The sequence below is a fragment of the Triturus cristatus genome, chromosome 4_1 (genome assembly GCF_964204655.1).
Source record: "Triturus cristatus chromosome 4_1, aTriCri1.1, whole genome shotgun sequence".
In the NCBI taxonomy this organism is placed as follows: Eukaryota; Metazoa; Chordata; class Amphibia; order Caudata; family Salamandridae; genus Triturus; species Triturus cristatus.
This window is the reverse complement of record NC_140585.1, coordinates 145766222-145791709: the sequence shown is the minus strand read 5'-3', so window position 1 is coordinate 145791709 and position 25488 is coordinate 145766222. Positions and strand designations below refer to the sequence as shown.

The following is a 25488-nucleotide window of genomic DNA, read 5'->3' as shown; positions in this document are numbered from 1 at the left end:
GGAAAAAAGTGAAGACTTTGCAAAATTCCTTCGAGCCGGATTTGAACCAGCGACCTAAGGATATCAGCTTCCCCACTACAGTCCTCCGCTCTACCAACTGAGCTATCGAAGGCTCGGTGATGTAGGGATGACAAGGCGCTATATGGCATGAGGTGTGAGCAGCGTGCCCAGCCGCCTAGGCAGCACTCTGTCTCTAAACAGCAGCTCAAGGCCTTCATAAAGCGCCAAACCCTACAATGGAGACTTTCCTTCCCTGCACAAAGCCAGCAAAGGAAAACAAACAGGCCACCTGCCTTTCTCAATGCTTCTTTCAAATGCTAAGACATCACTTTGCGCACCTTAGAGCAACCTGTCCAGACACACTTACAAACTACCTTAGAAACGCCTCTCAAGGGCGACTATGACTGGCGCCCCAGACCAACCACCTCCCTTCTCTCCAGCCCCTAGCTAGAAGAATAGGAGACCTCACCCGGAGGATACAGACTCCAGAGTGACGGGCTAGAGACGCCCTTTGGGAGACATGACGGCACCAGGGCCGGACTGGCCATACGGGTAAAGAGAGAGCCCCCGCTGGACAGAGAGACTGAGGGACTCCGCCCATCCTGCGTAAATCCGGGCTTGGTGAGCAGTATCCCGCCCGCCCGTGTTGCTCTCCCCCTCCAATGCTGCTCTTCCCCATCTCCCTATCTGGCTTCACGTTAATACTATAAGCCCCCACCTCCTCTTTGCTTCCTTCCACCCAACCAGCAGATATCCATCAAACTAGGTGGGTCGCAGAATACTGGCATTCTGACAATTGGCTCGAGCCTGTCAACAATTTGGCAAGCTGCCATCTCCGAAGCTATAGTGTAGCAAGCTCCAGAAGCGAATCTCTCCCTTTCAATGTTGTCTTGAAACTGGATTCTTCATAGAGCTGGAGACCCCTAGAAACAGGCCTCCTGGATTTGCCAGTGCTTCTTCCAAGCGGTAACCCATCCTTTGTGAAGAACAAGCTTTGATGACCAGCATTCAGTTTTCTATCAGTGTTTTGTCTGTGTGCCTGAAAGGTGACGTTGTTATTAGCAGGTGGCAGGTCAAGTAAAGAAGAAATGTATGTAATAAAAGATTTGCGATGTAAAACCTTAAAAAATGTGTTTAGATAGGATGAAAAAAAACTAGAAGTATACCGTGGGGAGAAAAAAAGAGTCCCTTCCCTGACCGGGAATCGAACCCGGGCCGCGGCGGTGAGAGCGCCGAATCCTAACCACTAGACCACCAGGGAGCACTGGGTGCTCTGGAGCAGCACCTGCTCCAAGACATACCACCAGGGTGAGGCCGCCTGTGCTGCTGTCACAGGGTTTTGTGCATCAACTAAAGTAAGCAGGAAAACACACACACATCAACCTAACACTGGCAAGCTTGTCTTTACTACACTTTGGAAAACATCATGGGACACACAAAAAAAACACTGCTTTCAGGCACACCCCCAACAAAGCAATCTACTGAACGTTAAATAGACTCAGATCTCGGGACAGTTTCCATCCCTGGAAGACGCATGGGACCTTCATAACACACAACTAACTGGAGAGCAAAAACAGCAAGAACCAATTAACCATCCAGAAAAATACCAGTCACTGTTCTAGGTCAGCTCCTCTTCTCAGGGCACCAGCGGGAGGTCAGCGCCTCTTCTCAGGGCACCAGCGGGAGGTCAGCGCCTCTTCTCAGGGCACCAGCTGGAGGTCAGCACCTCTTCTCAGGGCACTAGCGGGGGGTCAGCGCCTCTTCTCAGGGGCCCTTGCAGGAGGGCAGCGCCTCTTCTCAGGGCACCAGCTGGAGGTCAGCGCCTCTTCTCAGGGCACTAGCGGGGGGGTCAGCGCCTCTTCTCAGGGGCCTTTGCAGTAGGGCAGCGCCTCTTCTCAGGGCACCAGCTGGAGGTCAGTGCCTCTTCTCAGGGCACTAGCGGGGGGTCAGCGCCTCTTCTCAGGGGCCCTTGCAGGAGGGCAGCGCCTCTTCTCAGGGCACCAGCTGGAGGTCAGCGCCTCTTCTCAGGGCACCAGCGGGAGGTCAGCGCCTCTTCTCAGGGCACCAGCTGGAGGTCAGCGCCTCTTCTCAGGGCACTAGCGGGGATCAGCACCTCTTCTCAGGTACCCCTGAAGGAGGGCAGTCCCTTTTCTCATGGCACCAGCGGGAGGTCAGCGCCTCTACTCAGGGCACCAGCAGGAGATAAGCGCCTCTTCTCAGGGCACCAGCGGGGGTCAGCTCCTCCTCTCAGAGCACCAGAGGGAGGGCAGTGCCTCTCCTCAGAGCACCAGCGGGGGGGGGGGGGGTCAGTGCCTCTTCTCAGGGCCCCAGCGGGGTGTCAGCACCTCTACTCAGGGCACCAGCGGGGGGTCAGTGCCTCTTCTCAGGGCACCAGCAGGAGGTCAGCGCCTCTTCTTAGGGCACCAGCGGGAGGTCAGCACCTCTTCTCAGGGCACCAGCAGGAGGTCAGCACCTCTTCTCAGGGCACCAGCTGGAGGTCAGCGCCTCTTCTCAGGGCACTAGCGGGGGGGTCAGCACCTCTTCTCAGGGGCCCTTGCAGGAGGGCAGCGCCTCTTCTCAGGGCATCAGCTGGAGGTCAGCGCCTCTTCTCAGGGGCCCTTGCAGGAGGGCAGCGCCTCTTCTCAGGGCACCAGCTGGAGGTCAGCGCCTCTTCTCAGGGCACCAGCTGGAGGTCAGCGCCTCTTCTCAGGGCACTAGCGGGGGGGGTCAGCGCCTCTTCTCAGGGGCCCTTGCAGGAGGGCAGCGCCTATTCTCATGGCACCAGCTGGAGGTCAGCGCCTCTTCTCAGGGGCCCTTGCAGGAGGGCAGCGCCTCTTCTCAGGGCACCAGCTGGAGGTCAGCGCCACTTCTCAGGGCACTAGCGGGGAATCAGCACCTCTTCTCAGGTACCCCTGAAGGAGGGCAGTCCCTTTTCTCATGGCACCAGCGGGAGGTCAGCGCCTCTACTCAGGGCACCAGCAGGAGGTAAGCGCCTCTTCTCAGGGCACCAGCGGGGGTCAGCTCCTCCTCTCAGGGCACCAGAGGGAGGGCAGTGCCTCTCCTCAGGGCACCAGCGGGGTGTCAGCGCCTCTACTCAGGGCACCAGCGGGGGGTCAGTGCCTCTTCTCAGGGCACCAGCGGGGGTCTGCTCCTCTTCTCAGGGACCCCTGTAGGAGGGCAGCAGACCTTCTGGGGGATGCCTGCAGCTCGTCCAAGGCCTCGTCAAAGCTCTCAAGTAAGCCCAGATCTGAGCATGAGCGCTTCACCCAGACCAGGGTGTTGCTTTGGATGCTGGCTCCCCTCGCCCTCAGTTTAGAGTGTTAGAAACTACAAGTAGCAGAATACACTGCAATAGCCTGAAAGGAATTTGGTACTCATGCTGGACCTAGGCAATATAAGATCTCTGACGAGGATGGTGGGGAGTGCACGTGCAGGCCAGTGGAACTTTCACTTTCACAATGTGCCTGTAAGCCCTAAAACATTAGACCGAAACAAAGATAAATAAAACGCTTCAACGTCATAAAAAATAATTCCTCATTCAGAGCGCGATCCATCATTTCATTTATGTCTCTTGAAAAAACAACAGGCTTCAACGCATATGATTGATCATGTAGTCATTTGATTTTGATGTAAATAACAAGGCTTCGTGCACGTTTCTTTTTTCAATTAAGTACACAGAAGGTTAAAACGAAAAGGCAGACATCCTTCGCAAAAAGTGTCCCACTTAAAAATTGCCCGTGATTGATCGTAAAAGTTATGAGACCGCATTAGTAAATCAGATGATGTCATGAGTGGAAAGCGCCACATTCTAGATGAAATTCTAAATAAAGGTAGAGTTGTCATGCTTTAAAAAATGCGATGGAATCCTCCCCGTCGGGGAATTGAACCCCGGTCTCCCGCGTGACAGGCGGGGATACTGACCACTATACTAACGAGGAACAGCTGCACCTGGTCTCGCTGAGCCGCTCCTCATGTGGCTGAAAACCCGCCTGTCCATCCTCATATGCTATGAATTTGTGCCATTTATCAACTCCTTCACACCAACACAGGGGCCCACAGGCTCAATAAACACACACACACTCCCTCACACAATACACACACAAACACACTCCTGCCTCACAAGATCCTTCTCACCTCCTAGCAGACACTCTCAGCAGCGCTCTCAGCAGCATCACCTGATGCCAGAGTCACAGCAACCAGCTCCCACGGCTGCTTCTGACGGCCTGGCCTGGATCTTCAGCCCAGGGGCCCCTGGCTCTCTCTGATGCTGGAGGATTGCAGCGGGGGCTGCACACAGGGAGTGGGGAGGGAGACGCTCCCTCCCACCCGCCCACCCGCCCGCCTGCGCCAAAGGAGAAAGCTGGCTTGTAAAGGAGAAGAGAGGAGGCAGGAAAAGCCCAGGTGTGCGAGTGTCTGAGAAAGAGGCGCTTTGAATTGTGAAGCAGAGGAAAAAAGTGAAGACTTTGCAAAATTCCTTCGAGCCGGATTTGAACCAGCGACCTAAGGATATCAGCTTCCCCACTACAGTCCTCCGCTCTACCAACTGAGCTATCGAAGGCTCGGTGATGTAGGGATGACAAGGCGCTATATGGCATGAGGTGTGAGCAGCGTGCCCAGCCGCCTAGGCAGCACTCTGTCTCTAAACAGCAGCTCAAGGCCTTCATAAAGCGCCAAACCCTACAATGGAGACTTTCCTTCCCTGCACAAAGCCAGCAAAGGAAAACAAACAGGCCACCTGCCTTTCTCAATGCTTCTTTCAAATGCTAAGACATCACTTTACGCACCTTAGAGCAACCTGTCCAGACACACTTACAAACTACCTTAGAAACGCCTCTCAAGGGCGACTATGACTGGCGCCCCAGACCAACCACCTCCCTTCTCTCCAGCCCCTAGCTAGAAGAATAGGAGACCTCACCCGGAGGATACAGACTCCAGAGTGACGGGCTAGAGACGCCCTTTGGGAGACATGACGGCACCAGGGCCGGACTGGCCATACGGGTAAAGAGAGAGCCCCCGCTGGACAGAGAGACTGAGGGACTCCGCCCATCCTGCGTAAATCCGGGCTTGGTGAGCAGTATCCCGCCCGCCCGTGTTGCTCTCCCCCTCCAATGCTGCTCTTCCCCATCTCCCTATCTGGCTTCACGTTAATACTATAAGTCCCCACCTCCTCTTTGCTTCCTTCCACCCAACCAGCAGATATCCATCAAACTAGGTGGGTCGCAGAATACTGGCATTCTGACAATTGGCTCGAGCCTGTCAACAATTTGGCAAGCTGCCATCTCCGAAGCTATAGTGTAGCAAGCTCCAGAAGCGAATCTCTCCCTTTCAATGTTGTCTTGAAACTGGATTCTTCATAGAGCTGGAGACCCCTAGAAACAGGCCTCCTGGATTTGCCAGTGCTTCTTCCAAGCGGTAACCCATCCTTTGTGAAGAACAAGCTTTGATGACCAGCATTCAGTTTTCTATCAGTGTTTTGTCTGTGTGCCTGAAAGGTGACGTTGTTATTAGCAGGTGGCAGGTCAAGTAAAGAAGAAATGTATGTAATAAAAGATTTGCGATGTAGAACCTTAAAAAATGTGTTTAGATAGGATGAAAAAAAACTAGAAGTATACCGTGGGGAGAAAAAAAGAGTCCCTTCCCTGACCGGGAATCGAACCCGGGCCGCGGCGGTGAGAGCGCCGAATCCTAACCACTAGACCACCAGGGAGCACTGGGTGCTCTGGAGCAGCACCTGCTCCAAGACATACCACCAGGGTGAGGCCGCCTGTGCTGCTGTCACAGGGTTTTGTGCATCAACTAAAGTAAGCAGGAAAACACACACACATCAACCTAACACTGGCAAGCTAGTCTTTACTACACTTTGGAAAACATCATGGGACACACAAAAAAAACACTGCTTTCAGGCACACCCCCAACAAAGCAATCTACTGAACGTTAAATAGACTCAGATCTCGGGACAGTTTCCATCCCTGGAAGACGCATGGGACCTTCATAACACACAACTAACTGGAGAGCAAAAACAGCAAGAACCAATTAACCATCCAGAAAAATACCAGTCACTGTTCTAGGTCAGCTCCTCTTCTCAGGGCACCAGCGGGAGGTCAGCGCCTCTTCTCAGGGCACCAGCGGGAGGTCAGCGCCTCTTCTCAGGGCACCAGCTGGAGGTCAGCACCTCTTCTCAGGGCACTAGCGGGGGGTCAGCGCCTCTTCTCAGGGGCCCTTGCAGGAGGGCAGCGCCTCTTCTCAGGGCACCAGCTGGAGGTCAGCGCCTCTTCTCAGGGCACTAGCGGGGGGGTCAGCGCCTCTTCTCAGGGGCCTTTGCAGGAGGGCAGCGCCTCTTCTCAGGGCACCAGCTGGAGGTCAGTGCCTCTTCTCAGGGCACTAGCGGGGGGTCAGCGCCTCTTCTCAGGGGCCCTTGCAGGAGGGCAGCGCCTCTTCTCAGGGCACCAGCTGGAGGTCAGCGCCTCTTCTCAGGGCACCAGCGGGAGGTCAGCGCCTCTTCTCAGGGCACCAGCTGGAGGTCAGCGCCTCTTCTCAGGGCACTAGCGGGGATCAGCACCTCTTCTCAGGTACCCCTGAAGGAGGGCAGTCCCTTTTCTCATGGCACCAGCGGGAGGTCAGCGCCTCTACTCAGGGCACCAGCAGGAGGTAAGCGCCTCTTCTCAGGGCACCAGCGGGGGTCAGCTCCTCCTCTCAGAGCACCAGAGGGAGGGCAGTGCCTCTCCTCAGAGCACCAGCGGGGGGGGGTCAGTGCCTCTTCTCAGGGCCCCAGCGGGGTGTCAGCACCTCTACTCAGGGCACCAGCGGGGGGTCAGTGCCTCTTCTCAGGACACCAGCAGGAGGTCAGCGCCTCTTCTCAGGGCACCAGCGGGAGGTCAGCACCTCTTCTCAGGGCACCAGCGGGAGGTCAGCACCTCTTCTCAGGGCACCAGCTGGAGGTCAGCACCTCTTCTCAGGGCACTAGCGGGGGGGTCAGCGCCTCTTCTCAGGGGCCCTTGCAGGAGGGCAGCGCCTCTTCTCAGGGCACCAGCTGGAGGTCAGCGCCTCTTCTCAGGGGCCTTTGCAGGAGGGCAGCGCCTCTTCTCAGGGCACCAGCTGGAGGTCAGCGCCTCTTCTCAGGGCACCAGCTGGAGGTCAGCGCCTCTTCTCAGGGCACTAGCGGGGGGGGTCAGCGACTCTTCTCAGGGGCCCTTGCAGGAGGGCAGCGCCTATTCTCATGGCACCAGCTGGAGGTCAGCGCCTCTTCTCAGGGGCCCTTGCAGGAGGGCAGCGCCTCTTCTCAGGGCACCAGCTGGAGGTCAGCGCCACTTCTCAGGGCACTAGCGGGGAATCAGCACCTCTTCTCAGGTACCCCTGAAGGAGGGCAGTCCCTTTTCTCATGGCACCAGCGGGAGGTCAGCGCCTCTACTCAGGGCACCAGCAGGAGGTAAGCGCCTCTTCTCAGGGCACCAGCGGGGGTCAGCTCCTCCTCTCAGGGCACCAGAGGGAGGGCAGTGCCTCTCCTCAGGGCACCAGCGGGGTGTCAGTGCCTCTTCTCAGGGCACCAGCGGGGGTCAGCTCCTCCTCTCAGGGCACCAGAGGGAGGGTAGTGCCTCTCCTCAGGGCACCAGCGGGGTGTCAGCGCCTCTACTCAGGGCACCAGCGGGGGGTCAGTGCCTCTTCTCAGGGCACCAGCGGGGGTCTGCTCCTCTTCTCAGGGACCCCTGTAGGAGGGCAGCAGACCTTCTGGGGGATGCCTGCAGCTCGTCCAAGGCCTCGTCAAAGCTCTCAAGTAAGCCCAGATCTGAGCATGAGCGCTTCACCCAGACCAGGGTGTTGCTTTGGATGCTGGCTCCCCTCGCCCTCAGTTTAGAGTGTTAGAAACTACAAGTAGCAGAATACACTGCAATAGCCTGAAAGGAATTTGGTACTCATGCTGGACCTAGGCAATATAAGATCTCTGACGAGGATGGTGGGGAGTGCACGTGCAGGCCAGTGGAACTTTCACTTTCACAATGTGCCTGTAGGCCCTAAAACATTAGACCGAAACAAAGATAAATAAAACGCTTCAACGTCATAAAAAATAATTCCTCATTCAGAGCGCGATCCATCATTTCATTTATGTCTCTTGAAAAAACAACAGGCTTCAACGCATATGATTGATCATGTAGTCCTTTGATTTTGATGTAAATAACAAGGCTTCGTGCACGTTTCTTTTTTCAATTAAGTACACAGAAGCTTAAAACGAAAAGGCAGACATCCTTCGCAAAAAGTGTCTCACTTAAAAATTGCCCGTGATTGATCGTAAAAGTTATGAGACCGCATTAGTAAATCAGATGATGTCATGAGTGGAAAGCGCCACATTCTAGATGAAATTCTAAATAAAGGTAGAGTTGTCATGCTTTAAAAAATGCGATGGAATCCTCCCCGTCGGGGAATTGAACCCCGGTCTCCCGCGTGACAGGCGGGGATACTGACCACTATACTAACGAGGAACAGCTGCACCTGGTCTCGCTGAGCCGCTCCTTATATGGCTGAAAACCCTCCTGTCCATCCTCATATGCTACGAATTTGTGCCATTTATCAACTCCTTCACACCAACACAGGGGCCCACAGGCTCAATAAACACACACACACTCCCTCACACAATACACACACAAACACACTCCTGCCTCACAAGATCCTTCTCACCTCCTAGCAGACACTCTCAGCAGCGCTCTCAGCAGCATCACCTGATGCCAGAGTCACAGCAACCAGCTCCCACGGCTGCTTCTGACGGCCCCGGCCTGGATCTTCAGCCCAGGGGCCCCTGGCTCTCTCTGATGCTGGAGGATTGCAGCGGGGGCTGCACACAGGGAGTGGGGAGGGAGACGCTCCCTCCCACCCGCCCACCCGCCCGCCTGCGCCAAAGGAGAAAGCTGGCTTGTAAAGGAGAAGAGAGGAGGCAGGAAAAGCCCAGGTGTGCGAGTGTCTGAGAAAGAGGCGCTTTGAATTGTGAAGCAGAGGAAAAAAGTGAAGACTTTGCAAAATTCCTTCGAGCCGGATTTGAACCAGCGACCTAAGGATATCAGCTTCCCCACTACAGTCCTCCGCTCTACCAACTGAGCTATCGAAGGCTCGGTGATGTAGGGATGACAAGGCGCTATATGGCATGAGGTGTGAGCAGCGTGCCCAGCCGCCTAGGCAGCACTCTGTCTCTAAACAGCAGCTCAAGGCCTTCATAAAGCGCCAAACCCTACAATGGAGACTTTCCTTCCCTGCACAAAGCCAGCAAAGGAAAACAAACAGGCCACCTGCCTTTCTCAATGCTTCTTTCAAATGCTAAGACATCACTTTGCGCACCTTAGAGCAACCTGTCCAGACACACTTACAAACTACCTTAGAAACGCCTCTCAAGGGCGACTATGACTGGCGCCCCAGACCAACCACCTCCCTTCTCTCCAGCCCCTAGCTAGAAGAATAGGAGACCTCACCCGGAGGATACAGACTCCAGAGTGACGGGCTAGAGACGCCCTTTGGGAGACATGACGGCACCAGGGCCGGACTGGCCATACGGGTAAAGAGAGAGCCCCCGCTGGACAGAGAGACTGAGGGACTCCGCCCATCCTGCGTAAATCCGGGCTTGGTGAGCTGTATCCCGCCCGCCGGTGTTGCTCTCCCCCTCCAATGCTGCTCTTCCCCATCTCCCTATCTGGCTTCACGTTAATACTATAAGCCCCCACCTCCTCTTTGCTTCCTTCCACCCAACCAGCAGATATCCATCAAACTAGGTGGGTCGCAGAATACTGGCATTCTGACAATTGGCTCGAGCCTGTCAACAATTTGGCAAGCTGCCATCTCCGAAGCTATAGTGTAGCAAGCTCCAGAAGCGAATCTCTCCCTTTCAATGTTGTCTTGAAACTGGATTCTTCATAGAGCTGGAGACCCCTAGAAACAGGCCTCCTGGATTTGCCAGTGCTTCTTCCAAGCGGTAACCCATCCTTTGTGAAGAACAAGCTTTGATGACCAGCATTCAGTTTTCTATCAGTGTTTTGTCTGTGTGCCTGAAAGGTGACGTTGTTATTAGCAGGTGGCAGGTCAAGTAAAGAAGAAATGTATGTAATAAAAGATTTGCGATGTAAAACCTTAAAAAATGTGTTTAGATAGGATGAAAAAAAACTAGAAGTATACCGTGGGGAGAAAAAAAAAGTCCCCTTCCCTGACCGGGAATCGAACCCGGGCCGCGGCGGTGAGAGCGCCGAATCCTAACCACTAGACCACCAGGGAGCACTGGGTGCTCTGGAGCAGCACCTGCTCCAAGACATACCACCAGGGTGAGGCCGCCTGTGCTGCTGTCACAGGGTTTTGTGCATCAACTAAAGTAAGCAGGAAAACACACACACATCAACCTAACACTGGCAAGCTAGTCTTTACTACACTTTGGAAAACATCATGGGACACACAAAAAAAACACTGCTTTCAGGCACACCCCCAACAAAGCAATCTACTGAACCTTAAATAGACTCAGATCTCGGGACAGTTTCCATCCCTGGAAGACGCATGGGACCTTCATAACACACAACTAACTGGAGAGCAAAAACAGCAAGAACCAATTAACCATCCAGAAAAATACCAGTCACTGTTCTAGGTCAGCTCCTCTTCTCAGGGCACCAGCGGGAGGTCAGCGCCTCTTCTCAGGGCACCAGCGGGAGGTCAGCGCCTCTTCTCAGGGCACCAGCTGGAGGTCAGCACCTCTTCTCAGGGCACTAGCGGGGGGTCAGCGCCTCTTCTCAGGGGCCCTTGCAGGAGGGCAGCGCCTCTTCTCAGGGCACCAGCTGGAGGTCAGCGCCTCTTCTCAGGGCACTAGCGGGGGGGTCAGCGCCTCTTCTCAGGGGCCTTTGCAGGAGGGCAGCGCCTCTTCTCAGGGCACCAGCTGGAGGTCAGTGCCTCTTCTCAGGGCACTAGCGGGGGGTCAGCGCCTCTTCTCAGGGGCCCTTGCAGGAGGGCAGCGCCTCTTCTCAGGGCACCAGCTGGAGGTCAGCGCCTCTTCTCAGGGCACCAGCGGGAGGTCAGCGCCTCTTCTCAGGGCACCAGCTGGAGGTCAGCGCCTCTTCTCAGGGCACTAGCGGGGATCAGCACCTCTTCTCAGGTACCCCTGAAGGAGGGCAGTCCCTTTTCTCATGGCACCAGCGGGAGGTCAGCGCCTCTACTCAGGGCACCAGCAGGAGGTAAGCGCCTCTTCTCAGGGCACCAGCGGGGGTCAGCTCCTCCTCTCAGAGCACCAGAGGGAGGGCAGTGCCTCTCCTCAGAGCACCAGCGGGGGGGGGTCAGTGCCTCTTCTCAGGGCCCCAGCGGGGTGTCAGCACCTCTACTCAGGGCACCAGCGGGGGGTCAGTGCCTCTTCTCAGGGCACCAGCAGGAGGTCAGCGCCTCTTCTCAGGGCACCAGCGGGAGGTCAGCACCTCTTCTCAGGGCACCAGCGGGAGGTCAGCACCTCTTCTCAGGGCACCAGCTGGAGGTCAGCGCCTCTTCTCAGGGCACTAGCGGGGGGGTCAGCACCTCTTCTCAGGGGCCCTTGCAGGAGGGCAGCGCCTCTTCTCAGGGCATCAGCTGGAGGTCAGCGCCTCTTCTCAGGGGCCCTTGCAGGAGGGCAGCGCCTCTTCTCAGGGCACCAGCTGGAGGTCAGCGCCTCTTCTCAGGGCACCAGCTGGAGGTCAGCGCCTCTTCTCAGGGCACTAGCGGGGGGGGTCAGCGCCTCTTCTCAGGGGCCCTTGCAGGAGGGCAGCGCCTATTCTCATGGCACCAGCTGGAGGTCAGCGCCTCTTCTCAGGGGCCCTTGCAGGAGGGCAGCGCCTCTTCTCAGGGCACCAGCTGGAGGTCAGCGCCACTTCTCAGGGCACTAGCGGGGAATCAGCACCTCTTCTCAGGTACCCCTGAAGGAGGGCAGTCCCTTTTCTCATGGCACCAGCGGGAGGTCAGCGCCTCTACTCAGGGCACCAGCAGGAGGTAAGCGCCTCTTCTCAGGGCACCAGCGGGGGTCAGCTCCTCCTCTCAGGGCACCAGAGGGAGGGCAGTGCCTCTCCTCAGGGCACCAGCGGGGTGTCAGTGCCTCTTCTCAGGGCACCAGCGGGGGTCAGCTCCTCCTCTCAGGGCACCAGAGGGAGGGTAGTGCCTCTCCTCAGGGCACCAGCGGGGTGTCAGCGCCTCTACTCAGGGCACCAGCGGGGGGTCAGTGCCTCTTCTCAGGGCACCAGCGGGGGTCTGCTCCTCTTCTCAGGGACCCCTGTAGGAGGGCAGCAGACCTTCTGGGGGATGCCTGCAGCTCGTCCAAGGCCTCGTCAAAGCTCTCAAGTAAGCCCAGATCTGAGCATGAGCGCTTCACCCAGACCAGGGTGTTGCTTTGGATGCTGGCTCCCCTCGCCCTCAGTTTAGAGTGTTAGAAACTACAAGTAGCAGAATACACTGCAATAGCCTGAAAGGAATTTGGTACTCATGCTGGACCTAGGCAATATAAGATCTCTGACGAGGATGGTGGGGAGTGCACGTGCAGGCCAGTGGAACTTTCACTTTCACAATGTGCCTTAAAGCCCTAAAACATTAGACCGAAACAAAGATAAATAAAACGCTTCAACGTCATAAAAAATAATTCCTCATTCAGAGCGCGATCCATCATTTCATTTATGTCTCTTGAAAAAACAACAGGCTTCAACGCATATGATTGATCATGTAGTCCTTTGATTTTGATGTAAATAACAAGGCTTCGTGCACGTTTCTTTTTTCAATTAAGTACACAGAAGCTTAAAACGAAAAGGCAGACATCCTTCGCAAAAAGTGTCTCACTTAAAAATTGCCCGTGATTGATCGTAAAAGTTATGAGACCGCATTAGTAAATCAGATGATGTCATGAGTGGAAAGCGCCACATTCTAGATGAAATTCTAAATAAAGGTAGAGTTGTCATGCTTTAAAAAATGCGATGGAATCCTCCCCGTCGGGGAATTGAACCCCGGTCTCCTGCGTGACAGGCGGGGATACTGACCACTATACTAACGAGGAACAGCTGCACCTGGTCTCGCTGAGCCGCTCCTCCTGTGGCTGAAAACCCTCCTGTCCATCCTCATATGCTACGAATTTGTGCCATGTATCAACTCCTTCACACCAACACAGGGGCCCACAGGCTCAATAAACACACACACACTCCCTCACACAATACACACACAAACACACTCCTGCCTCACAAGATCCTTCTCACCTCCTAGCAGACACTCTCAGCAGCGCTCTCAGCAGCATCACCTGATGCCAGAGTCACAGCAACCAGCTCCCACGGCTGCTTCTGACGGCCCCGGCCTGGCTCTTCAGCCCAGGGGCCCCTGGCTCTCTCTGATGCTGGAGGATTGCAGCGGGGGCTGCACACAGGGAGTGGGGAGGGAGACGCTCCCTCCCACCCGCCCACCCGCCCGCCTGCGCCAAAGGAGAAAGCTGGCTTGTAAAGGAGAAGAGAGGAGGCAGGAAAAGCCCAGGTGTGCGAGTGTCTGAGAAAGAGGCGCTTTGAATTGTGAAGCAGAGGAAAAAAGTGAAGACTTTGCAAAATTCCTTCGAGCCGGATTTGAACCAGCGACCTAAGGATATCAGCTTCCCCACTACAGTCCTCCGCTCTACCAACTGAGCTATCGAAGGCTCGGTGATGTAGGGATGACAAGGCGCTATATGGCATGAGGTGTGAGCAGCGTGCCCAGCCGCCTAGGCAGCACTCTGTCTCTAAACAGCAGCTCAAGGCCTTCATAAAGCCCCAAACCCTACAATGGAGACTTTCCTTCCCTGCACAAAGCCAGCAAAGGAAAACAAACAGGCCACCTGCCTTTCTCAATGCTTCTTTCAAATGCTAAGACATCACTTTGCGCACCTTAGAGCAACCTGTCCAGACACACTTACAAACTACCTTAGAAACGCCTCTCAAGGGCGACTATGACTGGCGCCCCAGACCAACCACCTCCCTTCTCTCCAGCCCCTAGCTAGAAGAATAGGAGACCTCACCCGGAGGATACAGACTCCAGAGTGACGGGCTAGAGACGCCCTTTGGGAGACATGACGGCACCAGGGCCGGACTGGCCATACGGGTAAAGAGAGAGCCCCCGCTGGACAGAGAGACTGAGGGACTCCGCCCATCCTGCGTAAATCCGGGCTTGGTGAGCAGTATCCCGCCCGCCCGTGTTGCTCTCCCCCTCCAATGCTGCTCTTCCCCATCTCCCTATCTGGCTTCACGTTAATACTATAAGCCCCCACCTCCTCTTTGCTTCCTTCCACCCAACCAGCAGATATCCATCAAACTAGGTGGGTCGCAGAATACTGGCATTCTGACAATTGGCTCGAGCCTGTCAACAATTTGGCAAGCTGCCATCTCCGAAGCTATAGTGTAGCAAGCTCCAGAAGCGAATCTCTCCCTTTCAATGTTGTCTTGAAACTGGATTCTTCATAGAGCTGGAGACCCCTAGAAACAGGCCTCCTGGATTTGCCAGTGCTTCTTCCAAGCGGTAACCCATCCTTTGTGAAGAACAAGCTTTGATGACCAGCATTCAGTTTTCTATCAGTGTTTTGTCTGTGTGCCTGAAAGGTGACGTTGTTATTAGCAGGTGGCAGGTCAAGTAAAGAAGAAATGTATGTAATAAAAGATTTGCGATGTAGAACCTTAAAAAATGTGTTTAGATAGGATGAAAAAAAACTAGAAGTATACCGTGGGGAGAAAAAAAGAGTCCCTTCCCTGACCGGGAATCGAACCCGGGCCGCGGCGGTGAGAGCGCCGAATCCTAACCACTAGACCACCAGGGAGCACTGGGTGCTCTGGAGCAGCACCTGCTCCAAGACATACCACCAGGGTGAGGCCGCCTGTGCTGCTGTCACAGGGTTTTGTGCATCAACTAAAGTAAGCAGGAAAACACACACACATCAACCTAACACTGGCAAGCTTGTCTTTACTACACTTTGGAAAACATCATGGGACACACAAAAAAAACACTGCTTTCAGGCACACCCCCAACAAAGCAATCTACTGAACGTTAAATAGACTCAGATCTCGGGACAGTTTCCATCCCTGGAAGACGCATGGGACCTTCATAACACACAACTAACTGGAGAGCAAAAACAGCAAGAACCAATTAACCATCCAGAAAAATACCAGTCACTGTTCTAGGTCAGCTCCTCTTCTCAGGGCACCAGCGGGAGGTCAGCGCCTCTTCTCAGGGCACCAGCGGGAGGTCAGCGCCTCTTCTCAGGGCACCAGCTGGAGGTCAGCACCTCTTCTCAGGGCACTAGCGGGGGGTCAGCGCCTCTTCTCAGGGGCCCTTGCAGGAGGGCAGCGCCTCTTCTCAGGGCACCAGCTGGAGGTCAGCGCCTCTTCTCAGGGCACTAGCGGGGGGGTCAGCGCCTCTTCTCAGGGGCCTTTGCAGGAGGGCAGCGCCTCTTCTCAGGGCACCAGCTGGAGGTCAGTGCCTCTTCTCAGGGCACTAGCGGGGGGTCAGCGCCTCTTCTCAGGGGCCCTTGCAGGAGGGCAGCGCCTCTTCTCAGGGCACCAGCTGGAGGTCAGCGCCTCTTCTCAGGGCACCAGCGGGAGGTCAGCGCCTCTTCTCAGGGCACCAGCTGGAGGTCAGCGCCTCTTCTCAGGGCACTAGCGGGGATCAGCACCTCTTCTCAGGTACCCCTGAAGGAGGGCAGTCCCTTTTCTCATGGCACCAGCGGGAGGTCAGCGCCTCTACTCAGGGCACCAGCAGGAGATAAGCGCCTCTTCTCAGGGCACCAGCGGGGGTCAGCTCCTCCTCTCAGAGCACCAGAGGGAGGGCAGTGCCTCTCCTCAGAGCACCAGCGGGGGGGGGTCAGTGCCTCTTCTCAGGGCCCCAGCGGGGTGTCAGCACCTCTACTCAGGGCACCAGCGGGGGGTCAGTGCCTCTTCTCAGGGCACCAGCAGGAGGTCAGCGCCTCTTCTTAGGGCACCAGCGGGAGGTCAGCACCTCTTCTCAGGGCACCAGCGGGAGGTCAGCACCTCTTCTCAGGGCACCAGCTGGAGGTCAGCGCCTCTTCTCAGGGCACTAGCGGGGGGGTCAGCACCTCTTCTCAGGGGCCCTTGCAGGAGGGCAGCGCCTCTTCTCAGGGCATCAGCTGGAGGTCAGCGCCTCTTCTCAGGGGCCCTTGCAGGAGGGCAGCGCCTCTTCTCAGGGCACCAGCTGGAGGTCAGCGCCTCTTCTCAGGGCACCAGCTGGAGGTCAGCGCCTCTTCTCAGGGCACTAGCGGGGGGGGTCAGCGCCTCTTCTCAGGGGCCCTTGCAGGAGGGCAGCGCCTATTCTCATGGCACCAGCTGGAGGTCAGCGCCTCTTCTCAGGGGCCCTTGCAGGAGGGCAGCGCCTCTTCTCAGGGCACCAGCTGGAGGTCAGCGCCACTTCTCAGGGCACTAGCGGGGAATCAGCACCTCTTCTCAGGTACCCCTGAAGGAGGGCAGTCCCTTTTCTCATGGCACCAGCGGGAGGTCAGCGCCTCTACTCAGGGCACCAGCAGGAGGTAAGCGCCTCTTCTCAGGGCACCAGCGGGGGTCAGCTCCTCCTCTCAGGGCACCAGAGGGAGGGCAGTGCCTCTCCTCAGGGCACCAGCGGGGTGTCAGTGCCTCTTCTCAGGGCACCAGCGGGGGTCAGCTCCTCCTCTCAGGGCACCAGAGGGAGGGTAGTGCCTCTCCTCAGGGCACCAGCGGGGTGTCAGCGCCTCTACTCAGGGCACCAGCGGGGGGTCAGTGCCTCTTCTCAGGGCACCAGCGGGGGTCTGCTCCTCTTCTCAGGGACCCCTGTAGGAGGGCAGCAGACCTTCTGGGGGATGCCTGCAGCTCGTCCAAGGCCTCGTCAAAGCTCTCAAGTAAGCCCAGATCTGAGCATGAGCGCTTCACCCAGACCAGGGTGTTGCTTTGGATGCTGGCTCCCCTCGCCCTCAGTTTAGAGTGTTAGAAACTACAAGTAGCAGAATACACTGCAATAGCCTGAAAGGAATTTGGTACTCATGCTGGACCTAGGCAATATAAGATCTCTGACGAGGATGGTGGGGAGTGCACGTGCAGGCCAGTGGAACTTTCACTTTCACAATGTGCCTTAAAGCCCTAAAACATTAGACCGAAACAAAGATAAATAAAACGCTTCAACGTCATAAAAAATAATTCCTCATTCAGAGCGCGATCCATCATTTCATTTATGTCTCTTGAAAAAACAACAGGCTTCAACGCATATGATTGATCATGTAGTCCTTTGATTTTGATGTAAATAACAAGGCTTCGTGCACGTTTCTCTTTTCAATTAAGTACACAGAAGCTTAAAACGAAAAGGCAGACATCCTTCGCAAAAAGTGTCTCACTTAAAAATTGCCCGTGATTGATCGTAAAAGTTATGAGACCGCATTAGTAAATCAGATGATGTCATGAGTGGAAAGCGCCACATTCTAGATGAAATTCTAAATAAAGGTAGAGTTGTCATGCTTTAAAAAATGCGATGGAATCCTCCCCGTCGGGGAATTGAACCCCGGTCTCCCGCGTGACAGGCGGGGATACTGACCACTATACTAACGAGGAACAGCTGCACCTGGTCTCGCTGAGCCGCTCCTCCTGTGGCTGAAAACCCTCCTGTCCATCCTCATATGCTACGAATTTGTGCCATGTATCAACTCCTTCACACCAACACAGGGGCCCACAGGCTCAATAAACACACACACACTCCCTCACACAATACACACACAAACACACTCCTGCCTCACAAGATCCTTCTCACCTCCTAGCAGACACTCTCAGCAGCGCTCTCAGCAGCATCACCTGATGCCAGAGTCACAGCAACCAGCTCCCACGGCTGCTTCTGACGGCCCCGGCCTGGCTCTTCAGCCCAGGGGCCCCTGGCTCTCTCTGATGCTGGAGGATTGCAGCGGGGGCTGCACACAGGGAGTGGGGAGGGAGACGCTCCCTCCCACCCGCCCACCCGCCCGCCTGCGCCAAAGGAGAAAGCTGGCTTGTAAAGGAGAAGAGAGGAGGCAGGAAAAGCCCAGGTGTGCGAGTGTCTGAGAAAGAGGCGCTTTGAATTGTGAAGCAGAGGAAAAAAGTGAAGACTTTGCAAAATTCCTTCGAGCCGGATTTGAACCAGCGACCTAAGGATATCAGCTTCCCCACTACAGTCCTCCGCTCTACCAACTGAGCTATCGAAGGCTCGGTGATGTAGGGATGACAAGGCGCTATATGGCATGAGGTGTGAGCAGCGTGCCCAGCCGCCTAGGCAGCACTCTGTCTCTAAACAGCAGCTCAAGGCCTTCATAAAGCCCCAAACCCTACAATGGAGACTTTCCTTCCCTGCACAAAGCCAGCAAAGGAAAACAAACAGGCCACCTGCCTTTCTCAATGCTTCTTTCAAATGCTAAGACATCACTTTGCGCACCTTAGAGCAACCTGTCCAGACACACTTACAAACTACCTTAGAAACGCCTCTCAAGGGCGACTATGACTGGCGCCCCAGACCAACCACCTCCCTTCTCTCCAGCCCCTAGCTAGAAGAATAGGAGACCTCACCCGGAGGATACAGACTCCAGAGTGACGGGCTAGAGACGCCCTTTGGGAGACATGACGGCACCAGGGCCGGACTGGCCATACGGGTAAAGAGAGAGCCCCCGCTGGACAGAGAGACTGAGGGACTCCGCCCATCCTGCGTAAATCCGGGCTTGGTGAGCAGTATCCCGCCCGCCCGTGTTGCTCTCCCCCTCCAATGCTGCTCTTCCCCATCTCCCTATCTGGCTTCACGTTAATACTATAAGCCCCCACCTCCTCTTTGCTTCCTTCCACCCAACCAGCAGATATCCATCAAACTAGGTGGGTCGCAGAATACTGGCATTCTGACAATTGGCTCGAGCCTGTCAACAATTTGGCAAGCTGCCATCTCCGAAGCTATAGTGTAGCAAGCTCCAGAAGCGAATCTCTCCCTTTCAATGTTGTCTTGAAACTGGATTCTTCATAGAGCTGGAGACCCCTAGAAACAGGCCTCCTGGATTTGCCAGTGCTTCTTCCAAGCGGTAACCCATCCTTTGTGAAGAACAAGCTTTGATGACCAGCATTCAGTTTTCTATCAGTGTTTTGTCTGTGTGCCTGAAAGGTGACGTTGTTATTAGCAGGTGGCAGGTCAAGTAAAGAAGAAATGTATGTAATAAAAGATTTGCGATGTAGAACCTTAAAAAATGTGTTTAGATAGGATGAAAAAAAACTAGAAGTATACCGTGGGGAGAAAAAAAGAGTCCCTTCCCTGACCGGGAATCGAACCCGGGCCGCGGCGGTGAGAGCGCCGAATCCTAACCACTAGACCACCAGGGAGCACTGGGTGCTCTGGAGCAGCACCTGCTCCAAGACATACCACCAGGGTGAGGCCGCCTGTGCTGCTGTCACAGGGTTTTGTGCATCAACTAAAGTAAGCAGGAAAACACACACACATCAACCTAACACTGGCAAGCTAGTCTTTACTACACTTTGGAAAACATCATGGGACACACAAAAAAAACACTGCTTTCAGGCACACCCCCAACAAAGCAATCTACTGAACGTTAAATAGACTCAGATCTCGGGACAGTTTCCATCCCTGGAAGACGCATGGGACCTTCATAACACACAACTAACTGGAGAGCAAAAACAGCAAGAACCAATTAACCATCCAGAAAAATACCAGTCACTGTTCTAGGTCAGCTCCTCTTCTCAGGGCACCAGCGGGAGGTCAGCGCCTCTTCTCAGGGCACCAGCGGGAGGTCAGCGCCTCTTCTCAGGGCACCAGCTGGAGGTCAGCACCTCTTCTCAGGGCACTAGCGGGGGGTCAGCGCCTCTTCTCAGGGGCCCTTGCAGGAGGGCAGCGCCTCTTCTCAGGGCACCAGCTGGAGGTCAGCGCCTCTTCTCAGGGCACTAGCGGGGGGGTCAGCGCCTCTTCTCAGGGGCCTTTGCAGGAGGGCAGCGCCTCTTCTCAGGGCACCAGCTGGAGGTCAGTGCCTCTTCTCAGGGCACTAGCGGGGGGTCAGCGCCTCTTCTCAGGGGCCCTTGCAGGAGGGCAGCGCCTCTTCTCAGGGCACCAGCTGGAGGTCAGCGCCTCTTCTCAGGGCACCAGCGGGAGGTCAGCGCCTCTTCTCAGGGCACCAGCTGGAGGTCAGCGCCTCTTCTCAGGGCACTAGCGGGGATCAGCACCTCTTCTCAGGTACCCCTGAAGGAGGGCAGTCCCTTTTCTCATGGCACCAGCGGGAGGTCAGCGCCTCTACTCAGGGCACCAGCAGGAGATAAGCGCCTCTTCTCAGGGCACCAGCGGGGGTCAGCTCCTCCTCTCAGAGCACCAGAGGGAGGGCAGTGCCTCTCCTCAGAGCACCAGCGGGGGGGGGTCAGTGCCTCTTCTCAGGGCCCCAGCGGGGTGTCAGCACCTCTACTCAGGGCACCAGCGGGGGGTCAGTGCCTCTTCTCAGGGCACCAGCAGGAGGTCAGCGCCTCTTCTTAGGGCACCAGCGGGAGGTCAGCACCTCTTCTCAGGGCACCAGCGGGAGGTCAGCACCTCTTCTCAGGGCACCAGCTGGAGGTCAGCGCCTCTTCTCAGGGCACTAGCGGGGGGGTCAGCACCTCTTCTCAGGGGCCCTTGCAGGAGGGCAGCGCCTCTTCTCAGGGCATCAGCTGGAGGTCAGCGCCTCTTCTCAGGGGCCCTTGCAGGAGGGCAGCGCCTCTTCTCAGGGCACCAGCTGGAGGTCAGCGCCTCTTCTCAGGGCACCAGCTGGAGGTCAGCGCCTCTTCTCAGGGCACTAGCGGGGGGGGTCAGCGCCTCTTCTCAGGGGCCCTTGCAGGAGGGCAGCGCCTATTCTCATGGCACCAGCTGGAGGTCAGCGCCTCTTCTCAGGGGCCCTTGCAGGAGGGCAGCGCCTCTTCTCAGGGCACCAGCTGGAGGTCAGCGCCACTTCTCAGGGCACTAGCGGGGAATCAGCACCTCTTCTCAGGTACCCCTAAAGGAGGGCAGTCCCTTTTCTCATGGCACCAGCGGGAGGTCAGCGCCTCTACTCAGGGCACCAGCAGGAGGTAAGCGCCTCTTCTCAGGGCACCAGCGGGGGTCAGCTCCTCCTCTCAGGGCACCAGAGGGAGGGCAGTGCCTCTCCTCAGGGCACCAGCGGGGTGTCAGCGCCTCTACTCAGGGCACCAGCGGGGGGTCAGTGCCTCTTCTCAGGGCACCAGCGGGGGTCTGCTCCTCTTCTCAGGGACCCCTGTAGGAGGGCAGCAGACCTTCTGGGGGATGCCTGCAGCTCGTCCAAGGCCTCGTCAAAGCTCTCAAGTAAGCCCAGATCTGAGCATGAGCGCTTCACCCAGACCAGGGTGTTGCTTTGGATGCTGGCTCCCCTCGCCCTCAGTTTAGAGTGTTAGAAACTACAAGTAGCAGAATACACTGCAATAGCCTGAAAGGAATTTGGTACTCATGCTGGACCTAGGCAATATAAGATCTCTGACGAGGATGGTGGGGAGTGCACGTGCAGGCCAGTGGAACTTTCACTTTCACAATGTGCCTGTAAGCCCTAAAACATTAGACCGAAACAAAGATAAATAAAACGCTTCAATGTCATAAAAAATAATTCCTCATTCAGAGCGCGATCCATCATTTCATTTATGTCTCTTGAAAAAACAACAGGCTTCAACGCATATGATTGATCATGTAGTCCTTTGATTTTGATGTAAATAACAAGGCTTCGTGCACGTTTCTTTTTTCAATTAAGTACACAGAAGGTTAAAACGAAAAGGCAGACATCCTTCGCAAAAAGTGTCCCACTTAAAAATTGCCCGTGATTGATCGTAAAAGTTATGAGACCGCATTAGTAAATCAGATGATGTCATGAGTGGAAAGCGCCACATTCTAGATGAAATTCTAAATAAAGGTAGAGTTGTCATGCTTTAAAAAATGCGATGGAATCCTCCCCGTCGGGGAATTGAACCCCGGTCTCCCGCGTGACAGGCGGGGATACTGACCACTATACTAACGAGGAACAGCTGCACCTGGTCTCGCTGAGCCGCTCCTCATGTGGCTGAAAACCCGCCTGTCCATCCTCATATGCTATGAATTTGTGCCATTTATCAACTCCTTCACACCAACACAGGGGCCCACAGGCTCAATAAACACACACACACTCCCTCACACAATACACACACAAACACACTCCTGCCTCACAAGATCCTTCTCACCTCCTAGCAGACACTCTCAGCAGCGCTCTCAGCAGCATCACCTGATGCCAGAGTCACAGCAACCAGCTCCCACGGCTGCTTCTGACGGCCCCGGCCTGGATCTTCAGCCCAGGGGCCCCTGGCTCTCTCTGATGCTGGAGGATTGCAGCGGGGGCTGCACACAGGGAGTGGGGAGGGAGACGCTCCCTCCCACCCGCCCACCCGCCCGCCTGCGCCAAAGGAGAAAGCTGGCTTGTAAAGGAGAAGAGAGGAGGCAGGAAAAGCCCAGGTGTGCGAGTGTCTGAGAAAGAGGCGCTTTGAATTGTGAAGCAGAGGAAAAAAGTGAAGACTTTGCAAAATTCCTTCGAGCCGGATTTGAACCAGCGACCTAAGGATATCAGCTTCCCCACTACAGTCCTCCGCTCTACCAACTGAGCTATCGAAGGCTCGGTGATGTAGGGATGACAAGGCGCTATATGGCATGAGGTGTGAGCAGCGTGCCCAGCCGCCTAGGCAGCACTCTGTCTCTAAACAGCAGCTCAAGGCCTTCATAAAGCGCCAAACCCTACAATGGAGACTTTCCTTCCCTGCACAAAGCCAGCAAAGGAAAACAAACAGGCCACCTGCCTTTCTCAATGCTTCTTTCAAATGCTAAGACATCACTTTGCGCACCTTAGAGCAACCTGTCCAGACACACTTACAAACTACCTTAGAAACGCCTCTCAAGGGCGACTATGACTGGCGCCCCAGACCAACCACCTCCCTTCTCTCCAGCCCCTAGCTAGAAGAATAGGAGACCTCACCCGGAGGATACAGACTCCAGAGTGACGGGCTAGAGACGCCCTTTGGGAGACATGACGGCACCAGGGCCGGACTGGCCATACGGGTAAAGAGAGAGCCCCCGCTGGACAGAGAGACTGAGGGACTCCGCCCATCCTGCGTAAATCCGGGCTTGGTGAGCAGTATCCCGCCCGCCCGTGTTGCTCTCCCCCTCCAATGCTGCTCTTCCCCATCTCCCTATCTGGCTTCACGTTAATACTATAAGCCCCCACCTCCTCTTTGCTTCCTTCCACCCAACCAGCAGATATCCATCAAACTAGGTGGGTCGCAGAATACTGGCATTCTGACAATTGGCTCGAGCCTGTCAACAATTTGGCAAGCTGCCATCTCCGAAGCTATAGTGTAGCAAGCTCCAGAAGCGAATCTCTCCCTTTCAATGTTGTCTTGAAACTGGATTCTTCATAGAGCTGGAGACCCCTAGAAACAGGCCTCCTGGATTTGCCAGTGCTTCTTCCAAGCGGTAACCCATCCTTTGTGAAGAACAAGCTTTGATGACCAGCATCCAGTTTTCTATCAGTGTTTTGTCTGTGTGCCTGAAAGGTGACGTTGTTATTAGCAGGTGGCAGGTCAAGTAAAGAAGAAATGTATGTAATAAAAGATTTGCGATGTAAAACCTTAAAAAATGTGTTTAGATAGGATGAAAAAAAACTAGAAGTATACCGTGGGGAGAAAAAAAAAGTCCCCTTCCCTGGCCGGGAATCGAACCCGGGCCGCGGCGGTGAGAGCGCCGAATCCTAACCACTAGACCACCAGACCACCAGGGAGCACTGGGTGCTCTGGAGCAGCACCTGCTCCAAGACATACCACCAGGGTGAGGCCGCCTGTGCTGCTGTCACAGGGTTTTGTGCATCAACTAAAGTAAGCAGGAAAACACACACACATCAACCTAACACTGGCAAGCTAGTCTTTACTACACTTTGGAAAACATCATGGGACACACAAAAAAAACACTGCTTTCAGGCACACCCCCAACAAAGCAATCTACTGAACGTTAAATAGACTCAGATCTCGGGACAGTTTCCATCCCTGGAAGACGCATGGGACCTTCATAACACACAACTAACTGGAGAGCAAAAACAGCAAGAACCAATTAACCATCCAGAAAAATACCAGTCACTGTTCTAGGTCAGCTCCTCTTCTCAGGGCACCAGCGGGAGGTCAGCGCCTCTTCTCAGGGCACCAGCGGGAGGTCAGCGCCTCTTCTCAGGGCACCAGCTGGAGGTCAGCACCTCTTCTCAGGGCACTAGCGGGGGGTCAGCGCCTCTTCTCAGGGGCCCTTGCAGGAGGGCAGCGCCTCTTCTCAGGGCACCAGCTGGAGGTCAGCGCCTCTTCTCAGGGCACTAGCGGGGGGGTCAGCGCCTCTTCTCAGGGGCCTTTGCAGGAGGGCAGCGCCTTTTCTCAGGGCACCAGCTGGAGGTCAGTGCCTCTTCTCAGGGCACTAGCGGGGGGTCAGCGCCTCTTCTCAGGGGCCCTTGCAGGAGGGCAGCGCCTCTTCTCAGGGCACCAGCTGGAGGTCAGCGCCTCTTCTCAGGGCACCAGCGGGAGGTCAGCGCCTCTTCTCAGGGCACCAGCTGGAGGTCAGCGCCTCTTCTCAGGGCACTAGCGGGGATCAGCACCTCTTCTCAGGTACCCCTGAAGGAGGGCAGTCCCTTTTCTCATGGCACCAGCGGGAGGTCAGCGCCTCTACTCAGGGCACCAGCAGGAGATAAGCGCCTCTTCTCAGGGCACCAGCGGGGGTCAGCTCCTCCTCTCAGAGCACCAGAGGGAGGGCAGTGCCTCTCCTCAGAGCACCAGCGGGGGGGGGTCAGTGCCTCTTCTCAGGGCCCCAGCGGGGTGTCAGCACCTCTACTCAGGGCACCAGCGGGGGGTCAGTGCCTCTTCTCAGGGCACAAGCAGGAGGTCAGCGCCTCTTCTTAGGGCACCAGCGGGAGGTCAGCACCTCTTCTCAGGGCACCAGCGGGAGGTCAGCACCTCTTCTCAGGGCACCAGCTGGAGGTCAGCGCCTCTTCTCAGGGCACTAGCGGGGGGGTCAGCACCTCTTCTCAGGGGCCCTTGCAGGAGGGCAGCGCCTCTTCTCAGGGCATCAGCTGGAGGTCAGCGCCTCTTCTCAGGGGCCCTTGCAGGAGGGCAGCGCCTCTTCTCAGGGCACCAGCTGGAGGTCAGCGCCTCTTCTCAGGGCACCAGCTGGAGGTCAGCGCCTCTTCTCAGGGCACTAGCGGGGGGGGTCAGCGCCTCTTCTCAGGGGCCCTTGCAGGAGGGCAGCGCCTATTCTCATGGCACCAGCTGGAGGTCAGCGCCTCTTCTCAGGGGCCCTTGCAGGAGGGCAGCGCCTCTTCTCAGGGCACCAGCTGGAGGTCAGCGCCACTTCTCAGGGCACTAGCGGGGAATCAGCACCTCTTCTCAGGTACCCCTAAAGGAGGGCAGTCCCTTTTCTCATGGCACCAGCGGGAGGTCAGCGCCTCTACTCAGGGCACCAGCAGGA

General features: G+C 55.9%; 9 non-coding genes across 9 annotated transcripts; all 9 read right to left on the bottom strand.

The window, feature by feature from the left end:
* Positions 1-1189: 1189 nt before the first annotated feature.
* TRNAE-CUC (transfer RNA glutamic acid (anticodon CUC)) lies at positions 1190-1261 on the bottom strand. Its single transcript has one exon. It is a non-coding gene; the product is annotated as a tRNA-Glu (tRNA).
* Positions 1262-3866: 2605 nt separating this feature from the next.
* TRNAD-GUC (transfer RNA aspartic acid (anticodon GUC)) lies at positions 3867-3938 on the bottom strand. Its single transcript has one exon. It is a non-coding gene; the product is annotated as a tRNA-Asp (tRNA).
* A 1697-nt stretch (positions 3939-5635) lies between these two features.
* TRNAE-CUC (transfer RNA glutamic acid (anticodon CUC)) lies at positions 5636-5707 on the bottom strand. The gene has a single exon. It is a non-coding gene; the product is annotated as a tRNA-Glu (tRNA).
* Positions 5708-8402: 2695 nt separating this feature from the next.
* On the bottom strand, positions 8403-8474 carry TRNAD-GUC (transfer RNA aspartic acid (anticodon GUC)). Its single transcript has one exon. It is a non-coding gene; the product is annotated as a tRNA-Asp (tRNA).
* A 1699-nt stretch (positions 8475-10173) lies between these two features.
* On the bottom strand, positions 10174-10245 carry TRNAE-CUC (transfer RNA glutamic acid (anticodon CUC)). Its single transcript has one exon. It is a non-coding gene; the product is annotated as a tRNA-Glu (tRNA).
* Positions 10246-14710: 4465 nt separating this feature from the next.
* On the bottom strand, positions 14711-14782 carry TRNAE-CUC (transfer RNA glutamic acid (anticodon CUC)). Its single transcript has one exon. It is a non-coding gene; the product is annotated as a tRNA-Glu (tRNA).
* A 2695-nt stretch (positions 14783-17477) lies between these two features.
* Positions 17478-17549, bottom strand: TRNAD-GUC (transfer RNA aspartic acid (anticodon GUC)). The gene has a single exon. It is a non-coding gene; the product is annotated as a tRNA-Asp (tRNA).
* A 1698-nt stretch (positions 17550-19247) lies between these two features.
* Positions 19248-19319, bottom strand: TRNAE-CUC (transfer RNA glutamic acid (anticodon CUC)). The gene has a single exon. It is a non-coding gene; the product is annotated as a tRNA-Glu (tRNA).
* Positions 19320-21919: 2600 nt separating this feature from the next.
* Positions 21920-21991, bottom strand: TRNAD-GUC (transfer RNA aspartic acid (anticodon GUC)). Its single transcript has one exon. It is a non-coding gene; the product is annotated as a tRNA-Asp (tRNA).
* Positions 21992-25488: the final 3497 nt, after the last annotated feature.